This window comes from Triturus cristatus, chromosome 3_2 (genome assembly GCF_964204655.1).
Source record: "Triturus cristatus chromosome 3_2, aTriCri1.1, whole genome shotgun sequence".
NCBI lineage: Eukaryota > Metazoa > Chordata > Amphibia > Caudata > Salamandridae > Triturus > Triturus cristatus.
Genome location: NC_140584.1, coordinates 891,034,993 through 891,053,743, shown reverse-complemented (window position 1 = coordinate 891,053,743; position 18,751 = coordinate 891,034,993). Strand labels below are relative to the sequence as shown.

Here is an 18,751-nt window from a genome sequence, read left to right as displayed (position 1 = left end):
ACTGAGATGTATTTTATTGACAAAAAAATGTCGCTCAGACATCGTGAACAAGGCAGTGTGAGTCTGCTGAAACGCGTAGATGTTAAAACTCGTCAGATAAATAAAAAAGACCGAGTGTCCAAATTTTACCTTGGAGTGCTGGATGTTCATTTAAAAAAAAGGAATGCACCTATAATTGGATAGATATACGCGTAAGGAGAAGGAAGTCTTTACGTGCTGCTGTGCCATGAATAAACGCAATTTCTCCAGTATTGGGCCTCGGTTTGCTGCTTCATGTTGATGAAATTGGTGGGCTGCTCCGTGCCCACTGTTTAAGAAGCCGGCCTGAAGGGTTGGGGGCTCCTGTATTCGGAGGATTTTTGGTGATGTTTAAACTGGGAGCATGACCCACTTGCCCTCTCACGACCTAAACAAGGAAATGCTAACGAAGCGAACTGTGAGAATGCTTGGAAGGGATTCTGGAAGGAGGATATCCTTTCAGATCGTGCTGGAGACGGGCGCTTTACATGGCACTTGTAAATAATTGAGCACTCTGCGAGAACTATGGACATACATAACCAGTTGCATCTTTATTTCCATACTTACATCGTGCAGGTAAAACATGAAATGGATTTTCCAGCCTGTATTCATAACTGATTTTAACCTGCATTATGGGACATGTATTTCGAACTAACTGGTCATGTGACTCAAAGATATTTAAAGCTTGCACGCATGCACTTTGTTTTGTACATTGCTTTCACCTGTGAGCAAGGCGGCATTGATCGTCGAAACGCGTAAGGAGAAGGAATCCTTTACGTGCTGCTGTGCCATGAATAAACGCAATTTCTCCAGTATTGAGCCTCGGTTTGCTGCTTCATGTTGATGAAATTGGTGGGCTGCTCCGTGCCCACTGTTTAAGAGGCCGCCCTGAAGGGTTGGGGGCTCCTGTATTCGGAGGATTTTTGGTGATGATAAAACTGGGAGCATGACCCACTTGCCCTCTCACGACCTAACCAAGGAAATGCTAACGAAGCGAACTGTGAGAATGCTTGGAAGGGATTCTGGAAGGAGGATATCCTTTCAGATCGTACTGGAGACGGGCGCTTTACATGGCACTTGTAAATAATTGAGCACTCTGCGAGAACTATGGACATACATAACCAGTTGCATCTTTATTTCCATACTTACATCGTGCAGGTAAAACATGAAATGGATTTTCCAGCCTGTATTCATAACTGATTTTAACCTGCATTATGGGACATGTATTTCGAACTAACTGGTCATGTGAGTCAAAGATATTTAAAGCTTGCACGCATGCACTTTGTTTTGTACATTGCTTTCACCTGTGAGCAAGGCGGCATTGATCGCCGAAATGCGTAAGGAGGCGGAAGCCTTTACGTGCTGCTGTGCCTTGAATAAACGCAATTTCTCCAGTATTGGGCCTCGGTTTGCTGCTTCATGTTGATGAAATTGGTGGGCATATATATATATATATATATATATATATATATATATATCTCACGATTGTTCCTCCGTAGCTTATCCAAGCTGACAGCTCTCCTGAAGAGAAAGGCACGGACCCAACTTGTAGTGCAAAAAATCTTTATTCCTCTGTCGCCATATATATATATATATATATATATATATATGTTATCTACTGGCGGTCGCCAGTAGATAGTTATAGTTAGGACCGAGTTCCCATAGGAAATCTGAAAATTCTATTATGAATAACTTTGGCGCCGGTTGACTTATCTTTGTGAAATTTTCAAAACTAATGGGGCGCTCCGCTCAGCTCCTACCCTAAAAGTCTCTGGGTGATTCGTCAAGCAGGGGCTGAGAAAAAAGGGGGGTCCCAAAACACGTTTTCCCCATGCATTTTCCCATAGGACCTTTAGTCGAAGGTACAGCCCGAACGGCTGAACAGAATTTCTTGAAATTTGGCAAAGAGGTAGTCCTCAGGTCAGGCATGTGCCTTTTGCATATATGGTGTCAATCTGTTCAGTAGTTCCTGAGAAAATCAAAAGTAAAATCACATATATATCTGGGCGAAGCCTAACCACACATCTCATCGTGAGATCTGATTGGCTGTCAGCACTTCATCCAAGAAGTGCTGGCAGCCATCTTGGGACCAATATACATGATAGCACCTCATTACAAAGCATTGCAGTTAATAGAAGGTTTTAAGATTTTAGTTACATTATAAATCATTTGTTGATGGTACCATACCCATTTTAGGAATTGTGGTGTGTTGTAAGGTGACTTTACCATGTGAAAAAGCCTTCTGCTGTGATATCATGAATCATGTTTGAGAGAAAACTATTTTCTCATGCTTTTCCCACAAAGGTTTGGAAGGTGATCTATAAGCTAAACTGAGAGAATATTTTCTGTAAATTCACATTATCTTTCTCAGTCATGTGAGAATGAAGTCTGACATTCTCAGTAAAACATGTACATCCAACAAGGGCAGAGACTGTCAGTTGATTCCTTTGTGTTCTACTGCAGCTTCCCAGAGTGTTCTAAAGAACAACTAGAGCGCTAACAGTCCTACTTATATGACAAACGTATGGCACATCTGAAGCCATCTTGGTTGGAATAAAGTGGTAACTCTTAAAACATTTAATTTAAAAAGGAACAAAATGAGGGGGTTCATTTTGCCATAGAAAGTATTATTAGTGCTGCAGAAAGAAAAATTAGGGCACATTTTGAGTGACTTCTCAAATCCTCTTCTATTTCATTAAAAAATTCTGACATGCAGACTGAAACATGCACTTTGAATACCAGCAGCAGACTTCCCTGGTGAGCAGTAGTTTTAATACAGTGATCTAATGAGCAACTAGAGTGCTAACATTCAGAATGTATGGCAAATGTGTGACACATCTGAATGCCTTCTTGATGAAACCAAAATAAAAAACTGAAAGTATTCCCACTGAGGAGACTGCAGTAAATGAGGAAAATAGGAAACTTCATAACAAATAAATCTCCCAAAATGGCCACCAGAGACAAAAGAGCCCAAATGTAGCCCAAATATCACCCAGATGTAGCCCAAGTATAGCCCAATGACAGAAGTGTGCAAAACACTTATTTTTTGTGTATTTGCAGTTTTATATAGTGCAGACTTGTCAGGTATTGGAGTGCTTTACATGAGCATTGGTTACATCACACAAGATCAAATTCATTCTGGTTGTAGACATGGGGAGATTAAGTGATTTGACCAGAATCACAGAATGTTGAGCTGAAGCAGAAACTCCAACCTGGTTCCTCAGTTGCAATTTCTGCAGCTCTGGAAGTAACACCACATCCTCCCCCCTAGGTGCAACATTTAATCAAGTGGTCAAATGGATAAAAAAACATAAAGATTACAAATAATTTAAAAGTTCTTTGTCGCTATTTGAAAACTCAGAAAATATGTCCTCATTTTAGTTTATTAGAGCACTAACCATAATTTTGATGCAAATAAGACCCTCTCATATATGTAATTTCTAAAGGAAATATTCTAGGTATTACAGTTTTGATTAAATCAAGATGACGTCAGGCGTTCCACACTTTTGTAATAAATATAGAATGTTAGCAATCTAGTTGTTCATTGGGATACTGTTGAGAGGCAGAGGCCAGGGGCACGGACTCTGAAAATTGAAGGCAGGTAGGAGAGTGCAGATGCAACAATTTGACCACACTGGGCAGGCAGGAAGGGCAGTGGCAGCACAACAGACTATGGAGGGCAGTGGAAAGGGGGGCAGGGGCAACAAACCAACAATACAGGACTGGCAAGAGAGGCTGTGGCAATATAATAGACCATTGTGGGCAGAAGGAAGAGGCAGTGGTAGTACAACCATACATGCCAACAGACCAGTTTCAGCCTGGAAACGTTCAATGTTTTTAAGCTCAAATGGGCTTTATTTGATCTGTCTCCTATCTACAATCTCCTCTTTTTCAATGTAACTCAAAGGGGAAAATCAATACGCCAGTTTTTTTCAAAATCTCCCTCTTACCAAGTTCAAAATGTTCGCAAGTATGGTACATTGGATCATGGTAGGCAGGAGGAATAGGGGTAGGGACATGGACTCCGATAACAGAGGACAGGAGGGACATGGAGAGGTGCACCAAACTGACCCCACAGGGCAGGCATCAGGGTTTGCAGCAGCACAATACACCACACAGCGCATGCAGGACGGGAGTGCAGCACAACAATCCATAGAAAGCAATAGGGAGGGGACAGGACCATGCACATGGACAACAGAGAACAGAGGGGAAAGAGGCAATGGTAGCTAGCTGACCAGAATGGACAGACAGGAGAGAAAGCTGCAGCATAATAGACCATAAAGGGCAGGAGGGATGGATCAGGGGCATTACAATGGAACAGACAAGCCAGGAGGGAGGAAATAGGGGCCTGCACATGGAAACAGAGGGCTGGGGCAAGGGGGCAGGGCAGGAGCAGAAAGATGACCATGGAGGTCAGGCAGGATGGGCACTAGAAACAAGACACACCATGGAGAGCAACAATGAGACTATGATGGCATACACACAGACCATGGAGGGAAGGTGGGAGGGGGTCAGGGGCAGCTAGCTGACCACACAGGGAAGGTGGGAGGGGCCATGGCAGCACAGAAGACCATGCATGGCAAGCAGGAGGGTTAGTGGCAGCACAATGGCTATGATGGGCAAGAAGGAGGGTGCAGTGGCATGCACAAAGGACCATAGAGGATAGAAGGGAGGGTCAGGACCTGGGCACAGACAAGAGAGTTCAGGAGAAGGGGCCTCACAACAGACCACGCGGGGCAGGCAGGAGGAGCAGTTGCAGCACAACAGACCAGGGAGGGCAGAAGGGTGTGGCAGTAAAATGGACCATGGAGGACAGGAGGAAGGGGATAGGGGCATGGCATGTGGACAGGCAGTGTGGAGGTGGCAGGGACAGGTTACAGTCATCTGACAATGCTAGGCAGGTGGGAGGGGAGTGGCAGCTCAACAGAACACTCAGAGTAGATAGGAGTGGCAGGTCCATGGAACATGGTGGGCAAAAAGGATGGAGCAGGGGCATGCACAAAGACATCGGAGAGCAGGGGAAAGGAGAATAGGGGCAGCAAGCTAAGCACAGAGGCTAAGCAGGAGGTCAATGATGGGCCATAGAATTGGGCAATGGAGGGCAGGAGGAGTGGACTGGTATATCATGCTAAATGGAGGGCAGTGGCAGCACATCAGACCATGCATGGCAGGAGGGAGGAGGCTAGTCCATGGATTCAGACAACAGAGGATAGGGAGGAGGTGGATGGGGCAGCAGGCTAACTGTTCAGAGAAGGTGGGTATTAGGAACTTTATTGTTTTTAAAATGTGTGTCTGTGCGGACTACTTAAAATATGAACAAGTATGCAGCATAATCTCACTTTTATTCAGGAAGAAGAGGACGTTTGTGACTGTGAGTCCGGGCTCACTTGGCAGAAACACCCCCTGACCCTCCACCCCCATCGCAAAATGTAATGCCCGTGAAAATGGTGGATGAAGTGTTATATAGAACATAGTCCTGAGAGCACGATTGAAAATAAAAACTAGATATAGTATATGGTATAAACTATGCACCAAAAGGTGTGATATAAGATGAACCGTGGCGTGAAATATAATATGCAATACATTGTGCGCAATGACAGATTCATTGGAGAGCGCGAGATAGCACAGGCACTAGTGCGTGCTATGCGATATGCGCCTTAGAGTGTAATATGCACAGGGCAGTGTTGTGTAACCTAACTAGTCTCTAAAGTTGTAATATAAAATATGTGCTGGGGAGTGTAACGTTGCATATGCACTGTGACAAAGATATTGATCCCAGATTGTAATATGTATGGCATAGCGCTGTGCGTTATAACATAGGCATCGAGGAAGGCACGTTAGATGGGGCAATATAACCCGTGCGAAGGCAAGTGTGGCATGACATATTCACGGGGTGGTGTTACAGTGCACATGGGCTAGAGAGTGTCATAGCATACGCACTAGCTGGTGGAATACAACACAGAGGTGTGAGGCACTCGGCGGGCACTGGTGGGTGTAACACAGCATTGGGCTCAGCCAGGAGCACGATGTGACTCTCAAGTTAGGTTCGTCTCCTTTCCAGAGAGTAAAATAAAAAGTATTACACATCCGGCGGTGGATGTGTGTTTTATTAAGCGTGAGGGGGGTGTCTTGCATAGTTTGGTCGAATTTTTGTTGAATCCCCTTTGAATGGCTTGGTGTGCGTGTATATTAAATGTGCCCGTCAATAGCTACCCATGTTTGTATAAATAAAAAAATCATGAAAAACTACTTGAACGCCTTAAACACAGGATGGGTCTGGATGGCGTTGTCCTTGAATGGTTCAGGTCCTTCTTCCATAACCGATCTCAAAGATTCCTCATTGACGGCAAACTATCCGCTCCCACCCCGGTCACGGTTGGAGTCCCTCAAGGCTCAACCCTGTCTCCTACCCTCTTTAATCTTTACTTAGAGCCTCTCACTGAAGTTCTTCGCTCCGCCAATATCTCCTACCACATGTACGTGGATGACACCCAAATTTACATCAATATCTCTTCACTCAAGGAGGTCCTCGCCCTGAACGAAACCCTGAAACTAACCGTCCAGTGGCTTGCCACTAACCAACTAAAACTCAACGCCAAGAAAACTGAATTTCTCCTGATCTACCCCTCCAAAGCCAACCCGGAGCTACAGGTGTGGTTCAAGGCCATCACAGCCCTAAATTGTCCTCCGACCATCGTGGACTCCGCCAAATCACTGGGCATATTTCTGGACTGCAACCTGAACATGCGTGACCACATTAATTCAATGGCCAAGGCAGCCAGATTCCACCTGAGCTACCTCTGGAAATTAAAACCCTTCATCGATGCTCCAGATTTGAAAATGGCAGTCCAAGCTCTAGTCATATCCAGACTGGAATTTGGATGTTCCACCCTCACAGGCTTACCCAAGCGCTCCTTGGCACCGCTAAAAGCCTGTCTCAACGCGGCAGCCAGACTACTCACCGGCACCAGGAAATTCGACCACATCTCTCCACATCTGAAAGCCCTAAACTGGCTCCCTCTAGAGGCCAGAATACAGTGGAAAATGGCGTGCATTACACACAAGGCCTTATACGCAAACTCCCCTGCATACCTTTCTCAGAAGCTTGTGCTATCGGGAGGAAACAGGAACTCTCGATCCACTAACAGTCTCCTGCTCCGACCCGCCCACTTTCGTAAAAAAAGAACCTACAATAGGGCATTCACCGGGGCAGCACCAAGAATTTGGAACTCCTTCCCGCCCGATATCAGAAGAATCCCCACTCTTGCTCGCTTCAAGAAGGAGGCCAAAACCTTCCTCATGGGTAAATTCCTGTACTAAGACCCCCTCTCAGTCGCTATGACTTGCTGCTTGATTCCATGACTATTGCGTCTTCCGCAACTCTACAACCGGACTCCATCGAGACCCAAGGGGGCCACGGTCTCCGCCAACCCTAGCTTGAATTTTAAGCTCTCATCTGTGTCCCCTTTGTCCCCATGCTCCCTCATCCCCCCCCCTCATTATTTTATATTTCTCTGCTTTTGGATACTTTACTGTTTTCACTGTTTCTCTATGATGTTTTCTTTTTTCCCCTGTTAACCATGTAAAGCGCTCTGATACCCTCACGGGTCATGTTCGCGCTCTATAAAACATTAAAATAAATAAATAAATAAACGACAATGGTGTCTACTTGGAGAGTACCCACCGGCGGGAGCGCCGAGATTAGGCACGGTAGGGCGTCAGACACGTCAGAGCTTCACTAGTGGTGTAAATACATTCCATGTGGATTCATTCTATGCATAGTCGCCTTTTAATGAATATCACGCAAATCGTCATGGTGATAGGTACATACGGTTTGTCCAGCATGTCCTAGGTTTTTCTATAAATATATATTTTTTAAAATAATAAAAAACAAAGGCCGGCCCCGGGGGATGGGGTCCCCGGGGCCATAAGTGGCCTGAGGAGGGGGTCAACGCAGCCCCCTCCTAAAGAATTAAAAAAAGAACAAAGGCCATGACCCGGGGGTTGGGGTCCCCGGGGCCGATTAAGGCCTTGGGAGGGCCAAATTTATTTTTTTCAACAAAAAAAATTAGGGTGCAGGCCCTGGGGGATGGGGTCCCCAGGGCCAGTAAATTAGAAAAAGAAGGGGGGCCACACAGCCCTCCTTCTTAAAAAAATAAAATAAATAAAAGACCGGCATCGCGCTGGAGGCCACGCCCCCTCCTTGCAGCACTCTGCAAACGTGCCCCCTGGCCAGTTGTAAGTTGGGGAATTAATTCCCCTTCAATACTGAGGGTCCCTGAGGGCCAACTAGCCCAACAGGTATCTCCAGTATGGGCCAGGGAGCTGCGTTGCAGACAGGTGTTCTGAGGCCACGCCCCTTTTTACACCTCTATGCAACGCAGCTCTGTGGCGCTTACTGGAGGTACCTAGTGGGCTAGTTTGATCCTAGGGACCCTTAGGATTCAAGGGGACTTAATCTCTCAACTTAGAACGGCCACAGGGCGCGTTTACACAGTGGTGAAGGGAGGGGACGGGGCCTGAGGTGACGTGTGCAAACACGCCCTGTGGCGCGTTTTAAGTTGGGGAAATAATTCCCTTTCAATCCTGAGGGACCCTGGGAGCCAACTAGCCCACCAGGTGCTTCCAGTAAGCGCCACTGCTCTGCGTTGCAGAGAGGTGGTGCAGGCCGTGCCCCTTTTTACACCTCTCAGCAATGGCGCTTACTGGACATACCTAGTGGGCTATGTTGCCCCTTGGGATCCTCAGGATTCAAGGGGACTTAATCTCCCAACTTAAAAAACGGCCACAGGGCGTGTTTACACAGTGGGGAAGGGAGGGGACGGGGCCTGAGGTGACGTGTGCAAACACGCCCTATGGCGCGTTTTAAGTTGGGGAAATAATTCCCCTTCAATCCTGAGGGCCCCTGGGGGCTAACTAGCCCACCAGGTGCTTCCAGTAAGTGCCACTGAGCTGCGTTGCAGAGAGGTGGTCCAGGCCATGCCACTTTTTACACCTCTCTGCAACGCAGCTCTGTGGCACTTACTGGAGGTACCTAGTGGGCTAGTTGGACCCTAGGGACCCTAGGGACCCTCAGGATTCAAATGAACTTAATCTCCCAACTAAAAACGGCCACAGGGCGTGTTTACACAGTGGTGAAGGTAGGGGACGGGGCCTGAGTTAACGTGTGCAAACCAGCCCTGTGGCGCGTTTTAAGTTGGGGAAATAATTCCCCTTCAATCCTGAGGGACCCTGGGGGCCAACTAGCCCACCAGGTGCTTCCAGTAAGCGCCTCTGCGCTGCGTTGCAGAGAGGTGGTCTAGGCCTTGCCCGTTTTTACATCTCTCTGCAATGCAGCTCTGTGGTGCTTACTGGAGGTACCTAGTGGTCTAGTTGGACCCTAGGGACCCTCAGGATACAAGGGGACTTAATCTCCCAACTGAAAACAGCCACAGGGCGTGTTTACACAGTGGGGAAGTGAGGGGACGGGGCCTGAGGTGACGTGTGCAAACACGCCCTGTGGTGCGTTTTAAGAGGTAGTTTTAGTCCCCTGCCCTATTATATACTAGGGGCTTACAGAGGAGGTCATGCTGATCACAGGGGGACCCCAACGCATAGTGTTCCGTAGTGTATGTAGGCATTTTCACTGTATTCTGAGTGTCTTTTAACATAGCACTGGCTCTAGGACTGGTTAGTCAGACTCAGTTACCACCAGTATCCGTCTGAAAAAGTTGAGGGTACAGGATGATTTTGCAACAAGGCTTCTTTCTGCTCTTCTGTTTGTTCTTTCTGCACGTTATCCTTCATCCTGCACTTTTCTTCGTCTCTGAGGACTTCTGTTTCTTCTTTCTGCATTTCTTTTTTTTCTTTCAGTGCGTTTTTTCTTCTTTCTTCACATGTCCTATCTCTGTAGGCATAGTTAGAAATTAGCATTTAAAAAACCTTAGAAATTCACTGAAAAAACCATAGGTTTCAGGGGCGTTATAGTTAGCTGGACATTTCCCTCGTACAAAACCCTAGAAATTCCCCTGTTATAGATAGTTCAGCTAACTATAACTCGCGCCCCCGCAATGCACTGCTGATGCTGTGGTAAATATTTCATTACCGGTACTATTTTTTATGCGGTAAAGTCTAGTAAGAATAACTCAGTAAATATAAGAGGCAGAATCCGTGGTATTAGAGGGTTTAAAAGGCTTTATTCCTATACAAAGGAATACAATTCGAATTGTAGGCTTTCTATTCCATCACCACGAAAGTTCAGGAAGGAAGGGCATACATTATTGACAGATAAGCAGTTTTATAGAAAATGCATTACAGTGAAACAGATGCAAGAGGCGTAACAGCTGATAGTACAGATAAAAGGTGCATACGTAACTAATAGAGGCGGTCATATGGGCGTAATTTAATAAACATCATTATACATGATGTCACAAGTGGGTGGATCCATAAAAGAATCCTGCAATGTCAGCAGAAATATTTGGCAGAGATGCGCGCGCAGCCGCATGACGTGTGATTGACGTGCAACTAGAGGGTGAAGGGGACTTGACATTTAGCTCTACATGTGGAGACAGAAGTCTGGGGGTCATGTCAACCTAATCCCAAATCATATCTAATATCCTATGTTTAAAGAACTGTGTTATCCAAAAGGAAAGGTTTCTAGAGTAGAATCTATTCTATACTGACTGTTAGTGAGTGTACAAGCGTCTAAGTGTCTACATGAGATGCGTGGGGGTAGGAATATTCCATGGTAACGGGGCCTATGAATTACTTGCATGAGGACAGCGAGGACAGCGAGGCCAGCGAGGCCTGGCCCTTTGCACGGTAGCTGGAGGAATGTTTACCTAAACTACTAGACAGGAATGCATCGGATGAGGAGCGGAGTAGATAATCTTGAAGGTGAAATACAGTTTTTGGCAGGCAATATGCTGGATCAGGCACCGTTAGCCGCGCAGGGAGTAGGACAAAGTTCATGGATACAGATGCAGGCTCAGACTGGAGCTTTCAGAGGCAGAAGACAGGAAAAGGCTTGATGACAGAATTCAGGGCCTACTCGCCTGAATCTGTAAAATGTGGAAAGTGAACCACATAAAGTCGGTGGCCTTTCATACTTAGGAATGGAATATCTGACCCATTCATGGCGGATCTGAAAGAGGACATGTTGACGGTGGACGCACATGTATTTGCGTCTTCAAAACTGGAACTGGAGGGAACATACATGTATGTATAGCATGTACATGGAGCCGTTGGGGTCTACGATAGGGGACATAACTGATCACAAAATTCATATTTCCTCATTCCCTCCTTGTCCCCTACGGACCCTCAGGAGATATCGATCTTCATCAATCCATCGATCTGTTCATATAGCATCATTTGTTCTTCTTTCTTCTTCCGGGATCTTGAACGAAAACGTGGATGTGGGATACACGATGTGGCACACAGACCACAAATCGCTGGCCCACATTGTAGACATAAGCAGCAACTGAATAGTATGAGAAAGCCAATACCTAGGAAGGATAAGATTCTCCATCCCCAGGCTGACAACACGCCCCAGAACCAACCGGACCAAGTCCAGGTGCCTGGACTCTGGTGTATCTGGCTTATAATCTTATGAAGGCGGGTTATGGCTTTATATACTGACGGCGAATTTTCTGGTATGAAAATGCAGCAACTTGATCCGATGACCCTACAAGCTCCGCCCCTATCGGCCAGGATGACGTCAAGGACAAGACGATTTTGAAGCACAACAATCCGCATAGCAGACTGCTCTTCTGTTAAATTGCCTAAGGCGGAAATAGTCTCGTTCACTACTGCTTCAAGGGTTCTGGTTAATCTACGTATCAGCTTACTATTAGTGACTGTACCTATATAGGGAAAGAACCCTTTATTGAAATCTGTGTATTTTTCCCATGCTGTTTCAGTGTAATCGACAATTGGGAGATCTCTCTGTTGTCTATTGTGTACTAAATGGGTATTTCTGTGATAATCAGGAGGAGCTAGGAAAACAGGTGGCAGAAGGAATGCTATGTAACAGGTACCATCCCAATCTAAAGGTAGACATATATATGCGGTCTGGCCACATATGAAGTAGGAATGATGGGAAGCTCTAAATGTAGACTTGCCCTGATCACTGAATTTTATTACAGTGTTGCATTTACTATGGCCCATGTGTATGGAACCATTCTTTCTTACACATAATTCCCCTTTTACTGGGAATACTGACATGGCGGGCAAGATTGGTGTAGCTTCAGATTCAACGTTCAGGATCATGAGGTTAAGTGTAAAATTACCTAATCCATATACTTCATTTTCTAGATCAGTTCCTGTTCTTTTGGGAAGTCCCTCCTTGTTAGGGTAGCAGACTTTAAGCAAAACTAGGTTCAGGTTTCCCCATACCCAGTTGTCTTGATAAACTGCGGAATTCGAATCTAAGGAATTAATCAAACTAAACCATGCTCCACAGGAGCCATTATGTGTGAACGGATAGGGAAAGAGGGGCAAAACTCCCTTATAGTTCTGATAGGGAGGGAGTCGGCCACATATCCAACAATTTGTGGCATTGCTGGTCTGATGGGAATGATGTAACATACTAATGAATGTGTTGTTGCGCAGCGCAAATCTATAGGACAACTCATGCGGAGGTAATTCGCTAAAAGAATGTTCTGCAGTTACATTGTAAGCACGCTTAAGAATAGGATAATACATATGCAATAGTACGCTGAAAACGATGATCAGAAGACTTAGAAAAAACTAAATTAATAGTGTTACTGTGCAGTGACTACGAGGTGATTTACAATACGCATGCTTTTTAAGCTGTATCTGTTGATTTCTTTCTCTATTCCGGTCTAGAGGATACATGTCAGAGACAAATTCAACCGATTCACCTTGGAGAGGACTTAAACAATCAAATTGTCTGACTTGCTAGACCTCAATTTTAGTTTGTACAGTTCTGGTTTTGATTGCTCAACCAAGGGGAGTTTTGAGTCTGTCTGTGAGGGAATACAAGGTTGAGTATTGACACTGGATGGTAGTCCATAAAATTTCTTGATATGACTCGAGTGCAACCACCCTTTGCGTCCCTCGATCTTCACGGCTGTCCTTGTAGTTAGTAGAACTAGCTTCGGCGACTTCCACCTAGGCTCCAGTTGGGTCTTCCGGTCGAAATTCCGGACCAAAACCAGGTCACCAGGAACCACGTCATGGGGCTTCCCCTCAGTATTATCGGGAAAAGCTGCGGTTACCTGTGAACGACAAGATTGTAGTGCAGACATCAAGGAAGCCAGGTAATCTGTCAGCATATTACAGTCAACATCAGTGATTTTGCGAGGTATAGGCGTCCCCCACATATTTGGTGGTCTACCGAAGATCACCTCGTACGGGGATAGCCCTGTTCGAGAATGTGCTACCATTCTCATGTAAAAGAGCGCAACTGGTAAGGCTACTATCCAATCGACACCTTTTTCTCTACATATTTTGGACAATCTAATTTTCAGGGTTTGATTATGACGTTCCACGAGACCTGCTGCCTCGGGATGTCGGACACAGTGGAATTTCCATTGGTAGCCTAACAAAAGGGAAACGTGTTTCATTAGTTCGGATGAGAACGGCTGGCCGTTATCTGAGTAGACAACACGTGGTAAACCGTACCGTGGGAAGAATTCTCGAACTAACTGTTTGGCAGTAGTCGGGGCGGTGTAATCTGAAACCGGGTAGGCTTCTGTCCAACGGGAAAGAGCACAGACAACTACGAGAACATATTTGAATCCTCAACATCGTTCCATCTGGATATAATCCATCTGGAGGACTTCAAAAGCATGATCGGGAGGTTGAAATCCACCCTGCTCTACGGGGATGCTTTTACCTGGATTAAACTGACAACATATCATACAGGTACGTACTTTCTGTTTAGCTGCTGCTCGCAAGTGTTTGTTGAACCAAATGTGTTGAATGCTGTCTAGCATAGCTTTTTCTCCTAGGTGCGCTGGACTATGTATTGTGTTAATGATGACTTGAACCATGGAGTCGGGAAGAAACCATATAGATTTTTCCTTCGTCATCCATCCTTGATCCGTTTGGATCCCTCCTAATTCAGTCCATTTCTTTATTTCTTCTGGTGTAGCATGTGTCTGTATGTCAATTACATCAAGGGCGGGATCCTTAACTGTCATGCAATGTGTTAGTGTCTGAACTATTGTCTTTGTCATGTCAGTTGTGTGAGTCTGATTCTGAGCAGTCTGTTTAGCTGTTCTGTCAGCTAGGTCATTACCCTGAGAAATGATATCGGTAACTTTTGTATGAGCTTTGCATTTCATAATCGATATTGCAGTAGGTAGATGAATCGCGTCCAATAGGGTTTGAATGAGGGGTCCGTTCTGGATGTGGGCACCGTGAGAAGTTAGATAACCTCTCTCTCGCCACAGTACGCCGAAGTCATGGACGACTCCGAATGCATAACGTGAATCTGTGTATATGTTGACTTTCTTATTTTTGGCTTGAATACAGGCTTGTGTCAGAGCGATGAGCTCTGCTGCTTGAGCTGACAAAGTGTTAATACGATTTGTTTCAATGACTTCAGTGTCTGTTGTGACTGCGTAGGCGGCCACTAACTCTCCTGTACTTGTTCTCATACATGACCCATCTACATACAATGTCAAGTCTGGATCTGACAAAGGGATATCTGTCAAGTCTTGTCTGGGTTTCGTCGTGATAGTAATGACTTCGACACAATCATGTGCCAATGGATCTGTTCCGCCCACTGGTAACAGTGTGGCAGGATTTAACGTATTACAACGTCTGATTTCTATGTGTGGCTGAAATAATGTCAATTCGTAACCGGTGAGTCTCGCTATAGTCAAGTGTTGTGTTTGTGTGCGGTTCAAAAGAACCTCTACTGCGTGTGGTACTTGTACTGTCAATTGGTGTCCTAACACTATGGCATCGCTTTGTCTGATAGCTAAAGCTGTTGCTGCCACCGATTTCAGGCACGCAGGAAGAGTCTGAGCTACTGGATCTAATGTACTAGAGAAATAAGCACATGGTTTGTGTGATCCTGCTTGTTCCTGAGTGAGTACTGACAAGGCAGTACCTTCGCGTTCTGTAACAAAGAGTGTAAACCGTTTACTGTAACATGGTGTTGCTAAAACAGGTGCTTGGCATAAAGCTTTCTTTAAGCTTTCAAAGGCGTGTGTATGTTCTTGAGTCCAAGGGAGGACAGTCGATGTGGCTGCCTCCTGTGTTGTCAACTGGATGAGTGGTTTTGCTAGAAATGCATATTGAGGGATCCACTGCCTACAGTATGAAGTGAGGCCTATAAAAGCCCGCACCTCCTTTTGTGTCTTGGGTGGTGGCATGTTAGCGATTAACTGGATGCGGTCGGGTGTAAGCTGCCTTCCCTCCTTGGACAGCGAGTGCCCAAGGTAAACAACTCGCTGGACACAGAATTGCAGCTTAGAAGGGGACACCTTGTGCCCCTTGTCAGCCAAAAATTTCAAAACCGTTAGTGACGCTTTTTCACATTCAGGTTCGCTTTGGGCGGTGATCAGCAGATCATCGACATATTGAAGCAAGGCAGTGTTAACTGGCATGTGGATACTGTCAAGTTCTCGTTTCATTGCTTGGCTATAGATGCTGGGGCTTTCTGTAAATCCTTGAGGTGCGCGTGTGAATTTAAAACTTCGTCCATTTAAACTGAATCCGAACAGATATTGACTTTCCGGATCTATTGGGACGCTAAAGAAAGCATTCTTGAGATCAATTACAGTGAAGAACGTTGCTTCTGAGTCAATAGCTGTTAGTAATGACGAGATATCTGGGACCACAGGGTATTGTGGTACAATACATTTATTTAATTTGCGCAGATCAATAACTAATCGATATACTGGTGGTGCTTTTGGATCCGTTCTTTTAAGAATCGGAATTATCGGGAAATTACATACATTGGAGTCGGTTTCGACAACCACTCCTTGTGCAATGAGCTCGTCAATGATTTGCAGCAAAGCCACAACAGCATCGGGTGGTAACTTGTATTGTCGCATTCGTGGTAGTATTACTCCTGTTTTTAGTGTGACACGATATGGTGTAATATTCATGCAACCAACATCAGTGGGGCCTTGTGCCCATAAATGTGTAGGTAAATTCTGCAGTCGGTGATCCATATCTCTGGACACGTAGTGACCTTTGAAGTCACGTAGAAATAGTCGTACTCCTTCCGGAGAACAACATATTATGGCTCCTAGAGCTTTCAATGTTTTTATACCTAACAAGTTTTCTGGACATGATTTAGTAAGCAATAAATCTGTAGTACGTGTCAATGGACCGATCGTAAGTGGAAGAGGTTGTGTTACGTCATTAATTATGGGTTTTCCTGAGAATCCAAGGGAAATATTTTGTGAGCCTGAGAGGGGTGCCCCTGGAACTTCACTGCGTCTTATAGTTGTTCTGCTTGCCCCTGTATCAAGTAAAAACTTTCTGTCTTCCCCTAACAGTTCACTATGTACATAAGGTCCCTCTTGGTCTACAGGAACCTCAATAAGGGGTAAGCCAACTTCCCTCTCTAGGCTATTTCATGTATATCGCTGATAATCGGGATAATCTGCTTGTGCATACTGATACATCTGTTGTGTTGTTGCTTGTGTTGCAGCAATAGGCTGCGCTTGTGGTGGTGCTACGGTCTGTTGTGGAGCTCCCTGTTGCGGAGCTAGTTGTTGCGGAGCTAACCTAGGTTGTGCATGCTGAGGGATTTGTTGTTGATTCTGATCTTGTCTAGGTGGACGTGGTCTCTCCTGGGTTCTACCTGTAGCAATATTATGTTTCAGGACTGGACAATCGTGTATATAATGACCTGGTTGTTTACAATAGTTGCATGTCCCTTTTGTAGGACCTGCGGAATCACCCTTTTGATGACCATTGGCTGGAACTGACTGGGCAACAAGCATTTTCATTTTCGTATCTTTCATACGTCTTTGTTCGTGTTCTTGTTCTTCTCTAATTCTATTGTGGTGATATTGTAACATCTGTAACATCTGTGATGGGGTATTACCTTGCCAGGTACTTTCGAATTTCAATACTCTATTCTTGACTTGTAGCAGAGAATTTTCAACTAATTTTGTCACAAACAGATGTGGATATGACTCACTACTGGCTTTTATGCCACTATTTATACCAAAACATTTTTCAAATCGGGAATAGAAATCACTAGTGTCTTCATCTGGCTTTTGTTTACAGGCTGATATTGCACCCCAGTCTTCCTTTTTCGTAGTTAATAAACGTGGCAGTACCTGTACTAGTAGTCCTGCTAGTGCTGTAGTCTTTTCCCCAAGTCCTGCTCCTGCAGCTCGGGCCCTTTCTTCGTTTTCTAATGCTGTCCAATCTATCTTTTGGTCTCCCACCTCCCATTCCTTTTCTTTGAGTTTCTCATAAACACCGGCGGGTAATAGGACTTTTAATATTTTCATAATGTCGGGGTAGGTATACTCTCCCATGAGTAACATGTCCTTTATTTCACGGTGGAAACCTGCTGGATCCTTGTCATGGCTGGGTACTACTTTCTTCATTTCTAATAATTCCAGTTTAGTTATAGGCGTGTATACAAACACGCGTGTAAAGTTATTACCGTCACCTCTGATTGGGTGCACTTCGCGTAACGGGTTCTGTCTATCTATGTGATACATTTTTCTTCCTATGATGGGAACTGGAACGTGTTCTGGGCATACGAAAGTTAAATATTGGTTTCGGAATTCTAGAATCTCTTTAATCAAATCAGTACCTGACCCTCTCCATATATTCGTGAGTAGTTCTGTCAATATGTCAGGTAAGGGTCCTGGATCGGAGTGTTGGCTTTTATACAATATAAGGAGGTGTTGAATCATGTATATACTAGCTAAACGCTGTTCGTAGGGGTCAAGATTCAGAAATGTGTGCGCTAGTGCATCATCATTGTATTCGCTGGGACTATCAGCCCATTGTACTGCGGACCTGGCTAATTCTTGTTCGTCCATGGAATCGAGCATATGGTACCCCCTTCGGTCTCGGAGTAATTTATCAGCGGCTTGGAATAGGTGTTCGGGGGATTTTGTATTTAACATAGGGTTTGGAAAATGTCTATTATATTCTGGACGTATTGGACGTATCTGATCATTAAAGCCTCTAGTATTATTATGGGGTCTTCCTCTACCTACATAAGCTATCGTTTCTAATTGTTCTGAGTCTTGCTCCTCCTCCTCTTCTGATTCTACTCTGTCTGTTTCTCGTCTTTCTTTATGTATTCGTTCTACTTCCTTGCGGATCTTTCGACACATGGCGATTATACACGCCTGTTTATCATGTTTTTCTTCTGATATGTTCTGACCCCATTTGACAAGTCTTTGCATGGTATCGTGATCTGCCCCGGGCCTGTCTTGATTCCTAATTACACAATTTATGAAAAAACGTAGTAGTTGTCTTTGTACATCCACTTTCTGGTATTCCATAGCTTCGTTAATACTTTCTGAACCTCGCCCTGTTTGGACAAAGCGATATATATTGTCTAGGTGTTCAACCATTCCTGGTATCGTCATTAAATATAATGTAGCTCGTCGTATACGTAGTGATGATATGAGCAATTTGTCCTGTCTACCTGGCACTGGATCGTATCTACAATCCACAAGCTGTTCTTTAAACATGTCGGATGTCGCTAATTGGGGTGTACGTTGGAGTGCTAAATCTCTAAGGGTCTGTTTATTTCGCGGCGGGGTGGCAAACATGTCTGTCGTACCTCCTG

At 45.0% G+C, this 18,751-nt stretch overlaps 1 pseudogene across 1 annotated transcript in view; it reads right to left on the bottom strand.

Annotated features, from left to right (window-relative positions):
* LOC146858397 (transient receptor potential cation channel subfamily V member 1-like) overlaps positions 1 to 18,751 on the bottom strand; it is a 989,609-nt pseudogene that overhangs the window by 47,485 nt on the left and 923,373 nt on the right. The window lies entirely within an intron of this gene.